General features: G+C 38.6%; 1 pseudogene; it reads right to left on the bottom strand.

The window, feature by feature from the left end:
* Nucleotides 1-3: 3 nt before the first annotated feature.
* Nucleotides 4-14,079, bottom strand: LOC114095844 (RNA-binding motif protein, X-linked 2 pseudogene; annotated as a pseudogene).
* Nucleotides 14,080-20,363: the final 6,284 nt, after the last annotated feature.

The raw sequence follows: 20,363 nt of genomic DNA, 5'->3' as shown, positions 1-20,363 counted from the left end.
CAGTCACAGAGATTTTATATATGGAAATATTAATAGCAAAACTGAATTTGATAAACAGTTCATTTTCAAATAAACCAAGCAGCTGAAACAGGCTTCAGTGCTGCCTACAGTTGCAGGTGTTGAAAGTCTCCTGCTCCCAGGAGCAGTGGGCCTTTTTTGTGTACCGGATTTATCTTGGCTCCTACTTCTACTTCTGTGACACCATCCTTCAAAATGCCCACTGTGCCAGCTAGAATGTGTGTCTGAGCGTCGCCCTCTGTTTCCATCCCTATTCTGTCTTCTGCCTTCTTTCTGCTTGAGGGCTTGTGCTCATTCTTAGATTTCTCCTTCTTGGGATCCCTCTCTGCGCCCTCTGCCCTACCACAGCAGGAAATCCTGACCTCAGGGATCAAGGGTGGTGCTTCTGTCCCTCTAGATTTGGACTTATGAACCTTCTTTGAGTTCTTGCTGCTGTGCTTCTTAGGAGCAGAGTCATTCTTTTCTTTTATTGTCTTGTTTCCAAGCAACGAAGAAGAGGATGGCTGTTCTTCTCTTTGTCTTTCTCCTTCCCCCCCTCCTCCCCCGCTCTGCTTTTTTGTGTGTTTGTCATCTTTAGAACCCTTATATGAACTCAATGAGGGAGTTTTAGTCCCACAGCCCTTCTCCTGGAGTTCTTTGGTCACATCATCCACTTTTTCTGAGTTCTTAGGAGCCTCATAGTTAGACACGTGATCCACACGAATAGTTCTTCCTTTTATCTTGATCCCATTAAAATTGTCAAATGCCAGAACTGTGCTCCTCTGGTCTACAGAGCCCTTTGGATTTCCTAGTCTTCTTGTCTAGCACAAGATTAATGTTAGCAATCCCCCATATTGTGAGAACACACAAATGATGTCCCCTTCAGTCAATTCATAAGGAAGCCCTCCCAGAAAGATCAGGCACTGTCTTTGTACTCAAGCGTGCCAGGACACCTTATCTGCCACCCCAAGCTGGACCTCTCTTTGTTCAGCTTGTTGATCAGCTTCACTTTAAAGAGTTCATCTTCACAAGGGCAAGCTTCACCAAGGCTTCTTGATGTACAAAAGCAATGCTTACTTTTCACTTAACAAAGAATACAAAGGGATGGGCATTCCAGAAACGTTTTTAAGAAAATATTCGGAATAGTCAAATATTTGCACGAAATATTCTGGTTTGTGAATTGGCTATTTATTAAATCACAGTTTTTATTTCTCAAGGGCTTACTATAGTTGTTTAAAAATAGGGGTATTTAAGCTGGGAACGGATTGCTGAATAGCAGGGAGAAAAAAGCATTTTCTGTAACTTACAGAAAATGAGACTCGGCAAGCCCTCCAGGCCCCATTGTTTTGGGTCCCAGTAGGGACAGTTTATTATTTTTATTTAAAAACTTGAATTTCATACTCTGTAAACAATAAGAAATTATGTTTTGTACCCACCCCCCCCCCCGCCCCTCTCCGTCCCCATCCCCCCCCCCTTTTTTTTTTCTATTTATCTATCTTCCTTTTGCTTCTTTGGCTCATGATTTTCACTCTGGGCGGAAAAAAGCAACATTTTACTTCACTGGTTCAAGATCACCATCTACTGGTCACATCTGGCAATTTCAGGTTATATGGTTCATCCTAAAAATCAAAGACCATCTTTTGGTTTTGTTTGGATTTGGTCAATTCACTTATTAAAGCAGTTTTCTAGGTGGAAAATAATGTGAAGACCAGGAGGGTAAGTGGAGCAGAGTGCTTCTTATGCCAATGGGACAATGGGAAACTCAAGACTAAACCTCTAACATTGTTAGATAGTTCAAACCTGACTGGCATAAAGAAAGTGGATCCGCACTCCAAAGTAAGCTGGGTGTCCTATCTACGCAGATAGGGTCAACAAGGTCCTTTCCGACAAACACAAAAGTCCCCCAAATCTCAATAGCATGGGGGTTAATGATGAGGTGAGAGGTCACTCAGGAACTTAGGGCAGCTTCTGGAAAGCAAACTGTCACCTGGCCTGCAGGAACAGGGCAGGCTTCTGGAGATGATGTTTAGATGGCCTGGGGAGTGCAAACAAAGAACAAGCAGGTGGAGAGCAGAAGGGTATGACAGATGCAGGGAACAACCGAGCCAGGACACAGAAGTGTATGCGAGGGAGTGATGAGATGTTGGGTTTTGCTAGAGAGTAGACAACAGATGCGGGGCGATATCAGACTGGGAATCAGCAAGCAGTCCTCCTGAGTGCTGAATCAGGAGCCTTCGACTCTGGCCTTCCAGCAACTCACCAACATACTCATTTTCTTTTCCCCTTGTTGCTTCTTCTTCCTTGGTTGGACTTTAGGTCCACCTTTAGCCGGTGGACAAAATTCAGTTCAATAAAGATCGCAGATCTGGTAGGGGTAAACCAGGAGAGGCAGGAATGTATCGCTTGCGCCCCCTGGTGGCAATTTTAGGATTGTGATCCTTTATCTTCTTCAAAGGCCCAGCGGAAGGAGAGCTGCTGCTTAAAACCAAGAGGATTTCTTGTCAGTGAGTGAAAGTGTGATTGTAATTATAGGAAGATACAGAAAGATTAATATTTGTCTGGGACTGTGGATAGAATTAGTATCACCTTACTTTTGAGTAGTGGCTCCTTTTCCCTCTTGAGCAAATTGCTCTCCTTGATAACCACAGGCCTGGGATAGCACTGAATCATTCAAATCCATCCTGTTGGAGGATTTCCCAGTTTGTGAGTGTTGTGTATACTTATATTTGCATATGTATTCATTCTCCACACCTCATTTCTCCAGGCTTTTGGGAAATCAAATTCTTAGATACTCATCTCTCTTTTGTTTAAAGAACTCTAACTCTGCTGACTCGATTGTGGTGTCCATATTCAGGAAGAAAATTTGCACGAGATGAGGATCATTTATTGATTTGTGGGGAAGAAAAGAGTGAGTGCTTTCTGTTCTAGAGATAGCCTCAGATTGTCAATAATTTATTTTGTTTTCAAGAATAACAGAAATTTAAAGTAGTGTGCAATTAAGGGCAATGTTTTTTGCTTACAAAGCTTTTTTTGCATTAACAGAGACATGTCTAGGATTGTAAAGCTTTAAAAATCTCATGTAGCTGATGGGTCCAGATTTGCAGGGAAAGAGAGGGCTGTTAACTCTCAACCCATTTTTGTCATCATAGAGAAGCTGAAATCTATTTATTTACTTGTAAAGCTGAAGGGATTTGAATTTAACTGACCATCAGTCCCTTTGGGCAGGGCATAATTGGATTTACTTCTCTGTTCTCATTTGGAAATCTTCCTTTGACTTGTAGTGAGAAAATTCTGGGACTCCCCACAGTCCAGAGAGGGGCTTCTTAAACTTTCCTTCCTCTTACCCCATCCTGTCAGAGAGAACTCAGCCTCACAGACAGAATGACAGCAATCCTTCATCCTCACTTACTGAGTCTCACAATTATTTCTAGTCTCCAAATCTTGTGCCTTAAAGAAAGAATTATACTTCTGTAGAGAGCATCTCTGAAACAAAGGGTAAGCACCCTATTACTTAGATAAAACCTACCATCAGGCCACCTGTCCTCCAGTTTGATAGCCACAGTGCCAGGATAACCCTGAGTTATGGGCTGACTTGTGTACCTCCCAAAATCAGGTGTGGAAGTCTTAACCCTAAGAGCCTCAGATTTAATGGTAGGGCCTTTAAAGAAGTAATTAAGTTACATTGAGGTCACTAGGAAGGTTCTAGACTGGTGTTCTTAGAAGAAGAGGAGATCAGGACATAGCCACAGAGGAAAGGCCATGTGGGGACATAGGAGAAGGCAGCCACATATGCAAGCCAAAGAGAGAGGCCCCAGAAGAAAGTAACCCTGTCGATACCTTCATCTTGGGCTTCCAGCCTCTAGAAATATGAGGAAATAATTTCTGTTGCTTAAGACACCCAGTCTGTGGTATTTTATTATGGCAGCCCTAGCAGACTAATGTGCCCTGAGTTTCTCATTGTTCAAATTCATCCCATAAAATGGATTAAACAGCCTCTATCTAAGCAATGTTTTCCATTAACACCCTCACCCTCGTTCTGTGGAGTGCAGAGATTCTCCATTTTGAGAATTCTAACCTGGACTAATTTCTTCCCTGTTTAGATCTTATTTGGTAGATGCTGAGCTCACCCTTCCTAATGGAAAGGAATGTAGGAGAACAAGCCAGGGGTAAGCTCCTTGATGTTGGCCAATATCCTGTGTGCATTTTAAAGGCTGTAAGAACCTCTTGGCCCAAAATGCAAGGTCTTTAGCAATATACCATCAATTTTTCTTATACAAACTTAAAAGCAAAGCTGTAAATGTAGTGTAAAAAATAAGAAACACAATTAGAAAAATAAATTCCTATTCTGTACCTACTCTCAATTAACCATTGTTTCAATTAGGAGTTTCTTGTTTTGAAAGCAACTTTAAATACATTTGGACGTACTCTTATGACCACATCATTTTTAATGGTCACACAGCATTCTATTTCATGATGTACCATGCTTTTTTCAATTAGTCTCCTATTTTTCATTGTTATAAATAATGCTGCAATGGACATCATTTTAAATATTTTTTAAAAGTGAAAATTTTTTTGATATGAATAGATTTGTATGGTCAAAATTCCCCATTTAGAGAATATGTGTGCATATTTTCCAATTGTCCAAAGTATCCAAAGTGTTCTTGTCTGTAACCTTTCCAACATTGCCTACTTTCAATCTTTTGCCTTTTTGTCAATCTGACGGGTAAAAAATTGTCACTTATTATTGTATAATGATTTGAATTTCTTTTATTATTTATGAAGATTAAACATTAATCGTACAGATTTATTGGTAATTTGTATTTTTCTTTATTAAAAGTTAGGTATTTTAAAAACATTACAAAACTATAAAAGCTGCTTTATGAGTTAAAGATACTGGCTCAGTCATGTTTATCTCTCAGTTATGTCAGTCTGACATTTACATTTTAATTGGATTCATGATTTCTTCACAAACAAAAAATAAATGTATTACAAAAATTTATGAAGTGCTATTTAAAATTATGTCCGTCTAGAATTTATATTGGAATAAGTTGTGAAGTATACAGTATTTAAGGTCTCTGGATTTTCTAATAATTATCCAGTTACCCCAGGACCAATTATTGAACACTATTTTTTTTTTTGGTATTGGGGATTGAACCCCCAGGAGTGCTTAAACATTGAATTACATCCCTACCCTCCCCCCCCCCCCCCCCCCCCGCCTTTTGTAAATGTTGAGACAGGGTCTCACTGTGATAATCAAGCCAAAGTGACTCCATTTTGTTTAGTAACTCCATTTTGTAAAACAGCCATGCCAAATAGAAAGGTCATGATTGGGGCAAGTTGTTTTTCCTTTTGTTGTAGAAACCCTCAAGAACATGGAAATATCTAATGGGGCTCTGTTTCTGTAATTGGGGTGAATGGGCTAATTGTGATTGGCTAAGCTTCCTGTCACCTGACTGCAATCTCCTGCTTCTGTAACTTGGCTTGCTTGCGTTGGCTAAACCCCCAAATGTCCCTTTTGTGGTTTTCAAGCTTAAAAGGAAGGCCCTTACAATTGTTTGAGGCGGATCCAGAACAGACTTTATGCTCCCAGTCAGTTGCCGTGCGGTATGCTTCAATAAAGGCTTGATTCGATTGTACGTGAGTGGTCTGGAAGTCATTTTATGAAACCTGGGACGGTGCTTAAACTATAACATCACTAAGTTTCTGAGGCCTCACTAAGTTGCTGAGGCTGGCCTTGAACTTTCAATCCTCTTGTTTCAGCCTCCCAAACCACTGGGATTATAGGTGTGCACCCATAGTCCCTAACTCAGTTATTGAACACTAATACAGGGGGAAGAAAAACTATGTTTATGATATTACCTTCTAAACTATTCTAAAATTGGGTCTCTTTTGGACTTTCTATTATATTCTGTCAGATCCTGAGTCAGTACTATGCTGTTTTAAATATTGCAGCTCTGTAATATATATTAATGTCTGTAAAGCAATTCTCCTAATTTTCAAAAAATTCCTGGATATTCTCCTATAATTGGTTCATCTAAATGAATTTAGAATTATTTTGTAAAATTCCAACAAGTTTTTTTTTTACTTGGATTGCATTAATGTTATAGATTAATTTGGGAGAAAAATCATCTAACATAATTAAAATTTTTCTATAGGGAACATAGCTTATTTCTTGTTATTCTTCATTTTTAAAAATGTCTCTTAGTAAAGCTTTGCAGTTTCCTTAATCTAGGTCTCATGTATATCTCAAGTTTATCCCTGGGTAGTTTTTGTTTTCCTGTTTGTGTCATTATGAATGGGGACCTTTCCCTTTACATTTTTTAATTGGCTAGTTATGATAGTAATAAAATTATATATTTGTTGAGCAATAACTGTTATATATAAAATTTTCATTGATTCTATAGGATTTTACAGGGAGACTCTCATATCATATGCCAAACATGGTATTGATATATATTGCTGTGTACTATGTATATCTCTTAATTCTTCTTTTCTAATTGTACTGAATAGAACTTTCAGAACAATGTTGAATAATTGTGGTGAAATCAAATATGCTCATCTTGTTTCTAGCAATAATTTCATTTCACTACTTATTATATTTAATAGTAACTTCTGATAAATATTTGCTTACATTTCCAGGAAGTTTCCTTCTATTTGTAACATATTCAGTTTCTAATTTTTTCCCAGAATGGATGTTGGATTTTATCAGGTGTCCTTACTGACACCTATCTAATATCTTTTATATATTTGGTTTGTGAATATGATAAGTTATCTACATAGATTTTCCTAATATTATATACTTTTTTTTTTCAGTGTTTTTCTGGTAGTGATAAATTATTTATTTAAGTTGGAACCAGATTTAATAGTCTCATATTTTATTTTGTATTATATTTTTAGGAATGATTCACTTGTTTTCTTCTTTCCTTCTCTCCTTCATAGGTTTCAGTATATGGCTATCACAATTCCATTAAAAATTGAGACATTTTCTGGTGGGGGTTGGGCTCAGCGGCAGAGTGCTCACCTAGGACATGCAAGGTCCTGGGTTTGATCCTTAGCGCCACATAAAAATAAATCAATAAAATAAAGGTATTGTGCCCAACTACAACTAAAAAATAAAAATATTTTAAAAAATGAGACATTTTCTTCTTTGTGTATGTTTCTTACTTTTCTATTTGGTTTATTTTCCAAATAGTTTAATTTCTTCTAGAGCTGAATGTGGTAATGTATATCTGCATAGAAATTATTAATTTGATCAAAATAATCTTATTTATCATAACAATGTCTCACTTATTGTAAAAACCACACAATGGTATTGTTTTGTAGTTGAAATTTTTTACTTTTTATCTGTTATTTGATTCCATTCTTTGTTTTTATATTTTCATTTTCTCCTTTTCGGTCTTGGTTAGACTTGCCAACAGTTTGTGTCTCTTATAGATCTTCTCAAGGGACAGTCTTAATATTTGCTTGTCAATCTTTTTTTTAATTTCATAATTAGTTAATTTTACTTTTTAATAAGTAATTCTCACTTCCTGCTTTCATTTATTTTTTTCTAGTTTCTTCAATTAGTTGATTTTTTTTGTAAAAATGTAATTTTAAAAATATTTAAAGCTCAAAATCATTTTCTTTTCTGGGTATTTGGGGATTATTTTTCTGTGCTTTGCTATGTATTGTTATTATTGTGATCGATGTAGATAGTATTACAGTTCTTGCTTTCTCTTACATCCAAGGATTTATAAGAAGACTGCTTTTTAAATTTGCAAGGGATTTGATTTTTAAAAGTGCCAGACTTTTTTATTTTTATTGTGTCTGGCAGATGCTGCTATTTGCATATCAGATATCCATCTCTTCCATTTTTCTCTAGTCACTGAACTCAGATTTTGTTGATTGCAGCAAACTATGCAGCACAATTGCTCAATTTTCTACTCACCTTTTTTTTAAAAAAATATTTATTTATTTATTTTTTTGCCATTGGTGTTTCTTCTTCTTTTTTTTAAATTTTTATTGTTGGTTGTTCAAAACATTACATAGTTCTTGACATATCATATTTCACACTTTGATTTAAGTGCGTTATGAACCCGCATTTTTACCCCGTATACAGATTGCAGAATCACATCGGTTATACATCCACTGAGTTACATATTACCATACTAGTGTCTGTTGTATTCTGCTGCCTTTCCTATCCTCTACTATCCCCCCTCCATTCCCCTCCCCTCCCATCTTCTCTCTCTACCCCATCTACTGTAATTCATTTCTCCCCCTTGTTTTTTTTCCCCTTTCCCCTCACTTCCTCTTGTATGTAATTTTGTATAACCATGAGGGTCTCCTTCCATTTCCATGCAATTTCCCTTCTCTCTCCCTTTCCCTTCCACCTCTCGTCCCTGTTTAATGTTAATCTTCTTCTCATGCTGTTCCTCCATAATCTGTTCTTAGTTACTCTCCTTATATCAGAGAAGACATTTGGCATTTGTTTTATTAGGGATTGGCTAGCTTCACTTAGCATAATCTGCTCTAACGCCATCCATTTCCCTGCAAATTCCATGATTTTGTCATTTTTTAGTGCTGAGTAATAATCCATTGTGTATAAATGCCACATTTTTTTAATCCATTCGTCTATTGAAGGGCATCTAGGTTGGTTCCACAGTCTTGCTATTGTGAATTGTGCTGCTATGAACATCGATGTAGCAGTGTCCCTGTAGTATGCTCTTTTTAGGTCTTTAGGAAATAGACCGAGAAGGGGAATAGCTGGGTCAAATGGTGGTTCCATTCCCAGCTTTCCAAGAAATCTCCATACTGCTTTCCAAATTAGCCACACCAATTTGAAGTCCCACCAGCAATGTACAAGTGTACCCTTTTCCCCACATCTTCGCCAGCACTTGTTGTTGTTTGACTTCATAATGGCTGCCAATCTTACTGGAGTGAGATGGTATCTTAGGGTGGTTTTGATTTGCATTTCTCTGACTGCTAGAGATGGTGAGCATTTTTTCATGTACTTGTTGATTGATTGTATGTCCTCCTCTGAGAAGTGTCTGTTCAGGTCCTTGGCCCATTTGTTGATTGGGTTATTTGTTTTCTTATTGTTTAATTTTTTGAGTTCTTGTATACTCTGGATATTAGGGCTCTATCTGAAGTGTGAGGAGTAAAAATTTGTTCCCAGGATGTAGGCTCCCTATTTACCTCTCTTATTGTTTCTTTTGCTGAGAAAAAACTTTTTAGTTTGAGTAAGTCCCATTTGTTGATCTTAGTTATTAACTCTTGTGCTATGGGTGTCCTGTTTAGGAATTTGGAGCCCGACCCCACAATATGTAGATCGGAGCCAACTTTTTCTTCTATCAGACGCCGTGTCTCTGATTTGATATCAAGCTCCTTGATCCATTTTGAATTAACTTTTGTGCATGGCGAGAGAAAGGGATTCAGTTTCATTTTGTTGCATATGGATTTCCAGTTTTCCCAGCACCATTTGTTGAAGATGCTATCCTTCCTCCATTGCATGCTTTTAGCCCCTTTATCAAATATAAGGTAGTTGCAGTTTTGTGGATTGGTTTCTGTGTCCTCTATTCTGTACCATTGGTCCACCCGCCTGTTTTGGTACCAGTACCATGCCTTTTTTGTTACTATTGCTCTGTAGTATAGTTTGAAGTCTGGTATTGCTATACCGCCTGATTCACACTTCCTGCTTAGCATTGTTTTTGCTATTCTGGGTCGTTTATTTTTCCATATGAATTTCATGACTGCTTTATCTATTTCTACAAGAAATGGCATTGGGATTTTGATTGGCATTGCATTAAACCTATAGAGAACTTTTGGTAATATCACCATTTTGATGATGTTAGTTCTGTATATCCATGAACAGGGTATATTTTTCCATCTTCTAAGATCTTCTATTTCTCTCTTTAGGGTTCTGTAGTTTTCATTGTATAAATCTTTCACCTCTTTTGTTAGGTTGATTCCCAAGTATTTTATTTTTTTTTTGAGGATATTGTGAATGGAGTGGTTGTTCTCATTTCCATTTCAGAAGATTTGTTGCTGATATACAGGAATGCCTTTGATTTATGCGTGTTGATTTTATATCCTGCCACTTTGCTAAATTCATTTATTAGCTCTAATAGTTTCTTTGTAGACCCTTTTGGGTCTGCTAGGTATCAATCATGTCACCTGCAAACAGTGATAATTTAAGTTCTTCTTTTCCTATTTTTATGCCTTTAATTTCTTTCGTCTGTCTAATTGCTCTGGCCAGTGTTTCGAGAACTATGTTGAACAGAAGTGGTAAGAGAAGGCATCCCTGTCTTGTTCCTTATTTTAGAGGGAATGCCTTCAATTTTTCCTTCGTTCAGAAGGGATGCTAGCCTGAGGCTTAGCATAGATAGCTTTTACAATATTGAGGTATGTTCCTGTTATCCCTAGTTTTTCTAGAGTTTTGAACATAAAGGGATGCTGTACTGCCGCAGTCTGGCTGGGCACAATTCAGGAGCCACTTGTCAAAAAAAAAACAAACTTTATTTTTAGAACCACACATGCCAAACAAAACAGCTCCTCAGGAAAAACCCTCAGAGCCCAACTGCCACCACCGGCTTCCCACAAGCCTCTCCTTTATTGTATTGGTGCTGCTATACCTTGTTCTTGTTTTTCTAATCTTTTTCCTTTCCTAAAACCTTGTCTAGTCATAATAGTGGGTGCATTTTGGTTGATGTTATTTGTTAATGTCAAACCTAATTGATCTAGGACATCTTGTCCCCATAAATTTACGGGAAGATGATCCAATACATATGGCTGTATAGTTCCTTCACATCCTTCAGGATCCTTCCAATCTAATACCATTGCACTTCTATGGGGATTAGTCGCCACTCCTAGGCCTCGAAGAGTTTGAGTGGCTTGTTGTAATGGCCAATGTTTTGGCCATTCTTGACGAGAGACGATGCTAAGGTCTGCACCTGTATCCAGTAGCCCATTAAATTCATGTCCTTGAATATTTAGTTTTAGCATGGGGTGAGAATCTAAATTTAAAGAAAGCATAGCCCAATCTACACCTGTGGAGCCTAATCCCTTGGAACCTCTTTCTACAGTATGACTGGAAAATTTATCATGTAGGCTGGGTATTATTAGTAACTGTGCTATTCTATCTCCTGGTGAAATTACTGATATACCCTTTGGAGAACTGGCTATAATTTTTATTTCACCTTCATAATCGGGATCAATTACCCCAGGACTTATCATAAGCCCTTTTAGATTAGAAAAGCTGCGTCCCAATAATAAGCCTACTGTTCCTTTGGGAAGAGGTCCTTTTACCCCTGTGGGAATGATTTGAACTCCCATCTCTGGAGTTAGTACTGCTCTGGCGGAGACGCAGATGTCCAACCCTGCGCTCCCTCTGGTTTGTATGATGAGGGATCTGATGGACAATCTGTCCTGGGCACTACCCTGATGGGGTTGCTGGGTTCCTCCAGTGCTCTGTATATTTGTGGTTTTGGGCCCCAGAGCATTGGGCCCCCCTGTCCATTTTTTGGCAATGGAGCCCGATGCCTTTCTCCATGATATCGTGGATAAACACCTGGTCCTTGATCATTTTTTGATAATGGAGTACCCTCTATGGTGGTTTGAGAATGGCATTCATTAGCCCAATGTCTCCCTCTACGGCATCGTGGGCAAATACCCGGTATTCTACTCCTTTGATACCTAGTTTTGTTAAACCCTCCTCCTATGGGGCAATTCCTTTTAAAATGTCCTGTTTGTTCACAATTGTAGCATGTTCTTGGCCTGGCATCTAAAGCCTGTTTTACTGCAACTGCCACGACTTGCTCTTGTTCATTAATGTCTCTACATAATTTAATATATGTGTTTAAATCTTCATGTTTCCATGGTCTAATGATCAGATAAGATGCATGATATTATCTCCACACCTTTATAATGTCTAAGAGTTGCCCTGTGACATAATATATGATCTATTTTTGAGAAGGATCCATGTGCTGCTGAGAAAAAAGTGTAACTGCTTGATGTTGGGTGGTATATTCTATACATGTCAATTAAGTCTAGGTTATTAATTGTATTATTGAGTTCTATAGTTTCTTTATTCAACTTTTGTTTGGAAGATCTGTCCAGTGGTGAGAGAGGTGTGTTGAAGTTTCCCATAATTATTGTATGGTGGTCTATTAGACTCTTGAACTTGAGAAGAGTTTGTTTGATGAACATAGCTGCACCATTGTTTGGGACGTATATATTTATGATTGTTATGTCTTGTTGGTGTATGGTTCCCTTGAGCAGTATGTAATGTCCCTCTTTATCCCTTTTGATTAACTTTGGCTTGAAATCTATTTTATTTGATGTGAGTATGGACACTCCTGCTTGTTTCCGAAGTCCATATGAGTGATACGATTTTTCCCAACCTTTCACTTTCAGTCTATGTATGTCTTTTCCTATCAAATGCATCTCCTATAGGCAGCATATTGTTGGATCTTTTTTTTTTTTTTTGATCCATTCTTCTAGCCTGTGTCTCTTAATTGGTGAGTTTAAGCCATTAACATTTAGGGTTATTATTGAGATATGGATTGTTCTTCCAGCCATATTTGTTTATTTATGTTACTTAACATGGTTTGTTTTTCCTCCTTGATTATTTTTTCCCTTTACTGTACTACCTCCCACTGTTGGTTTTCATTGTTATTTTCCATTTCCTCTTCCTGTAATGTTTTGCCGAGGATGTTTTGAAGAGATGGTTTTCTAGCTGCAAATTCTTTTAACTTTTGTTTATCAAGGAAGGTTTTAATTTCATCTTCCATCCTGAAGCTTAATTTCGCTGGATACACAATTCTTGGTTGGAACCCATTTTCTTTCAGCGTTTGAAATATGTTGTTCCAGGATCTTCTAGCTTTCAGAGTCTGTGTTGAAAGATCAGCTGTTATCCTGATTGGTTTACCCCTAAATGTAATCTGCTTCCTTTCTCTTGTAGCTTTTAAAATTCTCTCCTTATTCTGTATGTTGGGCATCTTCATTATAATGTGTCTAGGTGTGGATCTCTTATGATTTTGCACATTCGGTTTCCTGTAGGCTTCTAGGATTTGGGATTCTGTCTCATTCTTCAAGTCTGGGAAGTTTTCTCGTATTATTTCGTTGAACACATTGCTTATTCCTTTGGTTTGGACCTCTATACCTTCCTGTATCCCAATGACTCTTAAGTTTGGTCTCTTTATGTTATCCCATATTTCTTGGATGTTCTGCTCATGGTTTCTTAACAGTCTCGCTGAGCTGTCTATGTTCTTTTCAAGTTGAAATACTTTGTCTTCATTGTCTGATGTTCTATCTTCTAAGTGTTCTACTCTGCTGGTAGTATTCTCATTTGAGTTTTTAAGTTGGTTTATTGCTTCCTGCATTTCTAGGATTTCTGTTTGTTTGTTTTTTATAACCTCTATCTCCCTGTATAGTTGATCTTTTGCTTCTTGGATTTGTTTATGTAATTCATTGTCGAAGTGATCTTTCATTGTCTGATTTTGCTGTCTAATGTCTTCCTTGAGACTCCAAATCATCTGAAGCATGTATATCCTGAATTCTTTATCTGACATTCCATCTGCTGCAGCTATTACCTCTTCTAAAGTTGAGTTGAACTGCATTGCTTGTGGTCCTTTCTTTCCTTGTCTTTTCATACTGCTTGTGTTTCTTTCTGCTTGGTGAAACTGTTGTGTTATTGAATTTCCCCCCTATATATTTATATTGCTCTTGTATAGTTGCAAAGTCTCCCTTGCAGGTGCGGGTGGCGGCTGTGCTCCTCCTCCAATTGGGGTGATCTGTCTATCACGCTGGCGGGCCGCTGGGCCCCTTCTCCGGGTTGCGTGGTCTGCCTACCTTGCGGGCAATGTCTGGGCCCCTCCTCCAATAGGGGTGATCTGTCTACCACGCTGGCGGGCCGCTGGGCCTGTTCTTCAGGTTGCAGGTCTGCCTACCTTGCAGGCGCAGACGGCAGCTGTGCCCCTCCTCCAATTGGGGTGTTCTTTCAACTAGGCTGGCGGGCCGCTGGGACCCTTCTTCAGGACACGCGGTCTGCCTACCTTTCAGGTGGCAGCTGGGCTCTTCCTCCAATTGGGGTGATGTGTCTACCATGCCGGCGGGCCGCTGTGCCTATTCTCCCAGTCGGTCGCAGGTCTGCCTACCTTGCAGGCGCAGGCGGCGGCTCAGCCCCTCCTGCAATTGGGGTGATGTGTCTACCACGCCGGCGGGCCCCTGGGCCTGTTCTGCCGGTTGGTCGCAGGTCTGCCTCTCTACTCACCTGTAGATAGTCCTGGCATGGGGCATGGTTCTGACCAGCAAGATGTAAACACAAGTCCCTGGAGTCAGAGTCCTTTTCTGAATAGAAAGGCAAAAGCTTTCCAAAAAAAGCTCATTACTTCTTTGCCCTTTCTTCTTCATCCTTGCTAAATTCCCTGAATGCAAATGTGATGCAAATGTTATGTCAGAGGTACAGGAAAAGTCAAGGGTAAAGACTAACAGGCTAGGGATGGCAAAGCAGAAAGAGGGAAAGGAACTACATGACTTCTAATTACGTGGGCTTATGAATACCTCCCCTGCTAATACCTATGCTTCCTGCTACTTGCAGCTGAATGAATTTCTAATGGGCACATTACCCTGTACCTGGAAAATGTGGCTTGCCAGAAGTCTACTTTCCCTTACCAATTATGATATGCTAATTGCTATAGTGGGTAGGCTACTCCATGTAAATCACACTGGTCCTGTTTTCTTTGTTTATGGGTGAACATGGAGCTAAGCTATGACCACTCAGACAATGATGGAAGTCAGATGGCTTGAGGATGCTTCTGGTCAAGATTTTTTTGCTCCAAAAAGAGGATTGGAATGGAAAAGTCCTTCATTATAGTGCTCCCATGACAAGGGAGCAAAAGAGAGGCTGGTGCAGTCCTTACATCCCCTTCAAAGGCACACCTCCAATAACCTAAAGATCTCTTACTAGGCCCCACCTTTTAAAGGTTCCATCATCTCTCAATAGCACCAAGCTAAGAGCCAAACCTTTAACATGTAGTCTTTTGGGGTATATTCCAGACCCAAATTATAGCACCTTGTTAGCTTAATCTTACAGGTAAATTTGCCTGTAGTTTCCAATGTTAGAATTTGCAATTCAGAGATTCAAGTATCACCTGTCTTTTTTTGTGTGGTTTTATTTTGTCACTTTTATTTCTATTGGACTGTAAGAAACTTCAAAACAGCTGTAGCTCAAGGCAGTACAACAGCCCACAACTTCACAGCTGAGCCAAGCTGCTTTCGATGTTTATTGTGGCAGAAAAGATCAGCAGAGGCTCTGTCTATGGCTCTAACTGCCTGACCACCCTCATTGTGAACCTACCATGGCAACACCCCAGCTGGCATATTATGTGAGGTGGGAACAAGGGCTTTCCCTTTTGTACCCACATTTAGTTTTCTGAAGTTGATTGTAGGTTCAAACTTTGTGTTCTCCATACCGTCAGTTAAGTTACTGGCCTCTCTGAATTGGAGAAAGTTGTTTTTGCTTTATTTGGATCTGTTGGCAGAAGCTCAGGTCACAATCAGACATAAAGCAGGGAACTTTGTTGTGGTGTCAAATATTTTCCAGACATTATTATTTTTCTTCTTTTCACTTCTCAGGGCTTGGCTTTTGCTTTTCTATAGAGCTGTGCAAAGATTTGGTCTTCATTCTCTGACTCTTTAATCCTCACACTCTTGCACTGGGTTTCATCTACTCCCTTCTTTAAAGTTCTTATTTGGATAATGCCTTATTCTCCCTCAAGAAACTGAATCCACAGGAAGAAATCTTCTGTCTTAGTACCTGCCTGAGTACATCTTGCATCTCCATGAACTTCCTGGAAAAGATGATGTTTGTCTCTACACAAGTTTTTAGTCAGAAGAATGGGCTGGAGTTCAGGGAAGGTGAACGTGGTTCAATTCTAGGGTAGTATTCAAGTCAGCAGAACTGCCAAACCATCAACTACTCGTCTGTCTAAAAGGCAATTTTTAATAAATAATAGTTTAGGTAAAGAAACTACTCTGGCTCTGCCTTTAGAAATAATGGACCCATTATTGTGCTGAAGTGTATTGGGCTATTTCTTGCTCTTTATTAGTGCTGGGTCATTTATCTAGGTCTCATGAGGTTTAGTGTCTGCTTTGTTTTTTAACTCACATTCTATTTGTGTGTGTGTGTGTTTGTGTGTGTGTGTGTGGCACCAGGGATTAAACTCAGGGCACTTAATGAGTAAGCCACATCCCTAGCTTTTTTGAAAAATAATTTAAAAAAATTTTTTGAGACAGGTTCTCACTAAGTTGCTTAGGGCTTTGCTAAGTTGCTGAGGCTGGCTTCAAACTTATGATTTTTCTGCCTCAGCCTCCTGAATTGCTGGGATTACACAGGCAACTGCCACCACACCTTGCAAGTATGTTCTTTTTATAATCTTTGGAAGGTGGAAAGTTTTTTGAATTTGATTCAAATTCACCCCTTCACGTGGTATATCATAGATGTCAATTGCTTACAACCCTCTCCTGCCTTCTGATAAACCTAGCCTAATTCCCTCTTAAGATTGGGAGCCATCTCGCCACATGTTGGGGACCACAAATCAAGTCAAGATGGTGCCTGGCAGTTTGCCAGGAGGAGTGGTTTGTGAAGCAACACCACCGAGCCATTAAGATGGTGGGGATTCCTTATTGGCTGACTGCTGTATCTGGATGATGCTAATTGAGTCAAGCTGTGTGTAATCAGTTAGGTATATATACCTCTGCTGCTCCGCAATAAAGGGGCTCCTGCTAACTTGGGTGCCCACTACCTTGAGTTCCCTCTCAGTTACCGCTTCAACCTTCAAGTTGCTTGTCACCTCCCGGTTATTTTGCCCAGCCAGACTGCGGCAGCCACAAAGGCATGAAAGGTTCATTTCATCTTTACTATAAATCACTGTGATTTCTAAACTTGCTTGGAATGCCTGCCCATGCCTTGAACTCACCCATGCCAGGCTTTCCCTGACCAGATAACAACCCTTTCCAAAACTTTAGTGGAGCCTCATAAATTCTGGCTCTCCCTGGCCAGATAATGACCCTCTCTGAAGCTCTAATGGCGCCTTAATAAATTCTGACATCGGGACCAGCTAAAATATTAACTAACCTTTGTGTTATGCTTGTCAAAATTTGTTATCTGGCAAGACTTGCCAACTAAACATTCATTTTAACTTTTTCAATTGTAATTTAAAATTTTCTGCTCATTATTTCTATTTCTCTTGAATGCAATATTAAATATAAAAAAATTTGTTATCTGTAAGTTATCAAGACACCTTCCTTTTGTGAAACTTTCTGTGCTATAAAGCTGTACTCCTAGAGAGCTGCTGGGCTGTCTTCTGTTCCCGAGTTTTTCAGGAGAATCAGCCTGGGCCAGTCAGAATTATAAGCTTGCTTTAATTTGATTTCAATTGGAGTAAGTAGTCTTTTCTTTGCATTATGGTCTAACACCTTCCCACAGTAATCTTGCCATTGTTGAATTATTTTGTCTGAACACATCCTAGAAAAGTTAAGAAGTCTTCCCATGATTTTTTTCACCTGAAACTAATCCCAGGTTCTTATGATGTACCTGGCTTTTGTATCAAGACATGAATCTGGGACTGGGGTTGTGGCTCAGTGATAGAGCACTTGCCTTGCACAGGTGAGATTCTGGGTTTGATCCTCAGCACCAAATAAATAAATAAATAAATGTATTTAAAAAAATAACTGTGGTGCAAAACTATAAAATAAAAAAATAAAAACATGAATCTTCTGTTCACCTTCCCCCAACTCCTGTCACACATATCAGTTTGAATGAAGAAGTTATTATCACTCAAAGTAATTTACTTAGACAAAAAGAATCCAAGAGCCTCCTAGAATTACCTGAAGATTTCATCAGGGAGGTGAGTATTCATGTGTAGGACTTTATGTTGCAGGCCCCCACAATGAGTAATCCATCTCCTGGATATTCTTGTTCTTCCCAAAAGTCTGTTTAGGCTACCACATCTCTAAGGGAGTGTCTGTTCCCAGCTTTAAGGATTCTCTTTCCTCATCTACCCTAATTTCTCCTGGGAACTTCAGTTTCTTTCCCCTAAAGCAAAGGAGACCCTCCTCTTCTCCTTGACCTAGACAATAACAAGGCCCATGGAGCGAACTCACCTTATAACTTAAGGCTTATCTATACATTTTCCTAAGAGGAATGTCAGTGTTCCACTTCAGAGGAATTCAATTAATAGAATGACCCCAATCTCTTTAGTCTTGACACATAGCCCATCTTAGTGTTAGCTGGAATGGAGAGCATATTGTAGTGCTTTATTTCTTCCTACTTTTCCAGACGTCTCGGAATTGATGTTTAGCCGCTGTGACCCTTCATACAACCCTATGACTCAGAATTTGCAGGGATATATAATTTTGTTCCCTCTGAGGAATTCAACTCCCTATTCCCTGAAATGGTTGGGCCTTTCTTCAGTTTGATTCTAGTTATACTTATCTTGTAGCATTTTTTAGAAGTTTCTGAATTCTAGTAAATACCATATTAAGTTCCAGAGTTGGCAAAGATTCTACAATATTTTTATATTTGAGATAAGAGTTAAGTAAGTAGGCTTCTGATGCCATCTTGAAGTCAATGTCTTTGGCTTAATCCCCCCTCCCCCATTCATTTTTCTTCACAAACTCTCTGTCACCCAGACTGGTTAGCTCTGTTATCAGGAGCTCACACTGCACTGCTCTAGGTTGTTTGGATGCTCTCTAAATTCTGCTATTCTTTAGATTAGGTGGGAGTGGAGGGGAGGAGATGGGGGGGATAGGAAGGATAGTAGAATGAAACAGACATTATTATTACTGTATGTGTGTGTGTGTGTGTGTGTGTGTGTGTGTGTGTGTATATATATATATATATATATATATATATATATATATCTGCATGACCAATGTGATTCTGCAACCTGTACATTCAGAAAAATTAGAAATTATATCCCATCTGATTCAAATGTATGGTATGTCAAGGTCATTGTACTGTCATGTGTAACTAATTAAAACAAATAAAAAAATATAAAAAAAGGAAAAAAAATTCTGCTATTCTTTACAAGCCAACTCAAATTCTTCCTCTTCTATTAAAACCTTCCAAAGTCTTCTATCTCAACAAAATAAGACATAGGGTTCTTCAAACTATCAGTACAATTTTGAACATTGTTGTGAGCATCTTTACTTTTTTCTGATTGAACAGCTCTTTGGCAGTCAACCAAGGACTGCTATATAGGTTCCTTCTATTGTTATTTACCCAACACATGTTTTAACTTTGTTTCTGTACCTACCTTTTCTTTTGAGTGAAGGAATCACTTTTGTATGTTTCATGGTATTCATTAAATACTGATTTTGTATTTTTGATTTATTTAGCAATAGTTTCTAAGTGTTCATTAGAAAAAGTCAATAGTAGTAAAATAAATATTATACTTTGATTTAAGGTCATAGTTATTCTTTGGGTTGAAAGGGGAATATAATCATTATACCTGTAATAGTTATATCTAATCATGTGGGTTTAGGGAAATTAATTCTATATAGATTCATCACAGCCCAGAACTACTTATATTTCTTCTTAACTTCCAACAACAGCCATTCTCTTTCAGGATCTCCAAGTCAATATCAAATGGCAAGGAGATGGTTGCAGTGGAGGGTTTGGAGAAGGATTGCAGAAACCATGCCAACAATAGAGTTCTGGAGGGATTAATGGCAGTTGGGATTATTGACGAGGGACAAAGGAGCTAAAACAAAGCTGAAGTTCTTAGTTCCAGATGACCACCAATTCCCAGAAATGCCCTGGGTTTCCACTATAATTTTCTAATTAATTAGATTAACTCTGACTAAAAAATCATATGATCAGATTATTGTATCCTGATTAATTAATCTTGCTCTATGCCTTGGCAAATCTCCATAATCCATACACCAGTTTCAACCTGTTGATTAATGAATAAGCCTGCTCACAGTTCTGTCAAGTGAGCAGATATTGATTTATCAATAATAATGTGCTACTGGCCTTTTAAAAAATATTTATTTTTTTTAGTTGTAGTTGGACACAATTATTTTACTTATTTCTTTTTATGTGGTGCTGAGGATGAACCCAGGACCTCCCACATGTTGGGCGAGCATTCTACTGTTGAGCCCTGTGTTACTGGCCTTCAATGATATCAAAAGGGCAACTAATTTCTCAAGAGTATGCTAATTAAATAAGAAACAATAAATAAAATTGCCCTGAATTTAGAGATATGTGATTGTAGAAACTATCAATTAGCTTGCATCCAAAAGTTCATTTTTTTGTGAAGAATAGCTCACTGATTTAATTTTGATAGCTCTAACCCTGAACTTTTGGCAAAATAAGCAAACAAACA

The sequence above is a fragment of the Marmota flaviventris genome, chromosome 3 (assembly GCF_047511675.1).
Source record: "Marmota flaviventris isolate mMarFla1 chromosome 3, mMarFla1.hap1, whole genome shotgun sequence".
Lineage (NCBI taxonomy): Eukaryota > Metazoa > Chordata > Mammalia > Rodentia > Sciuridae > Marmota > Marmota flaviventris.
This window is presented reverse-complemented; position numbering and strand designations above follow the sequence as displayed.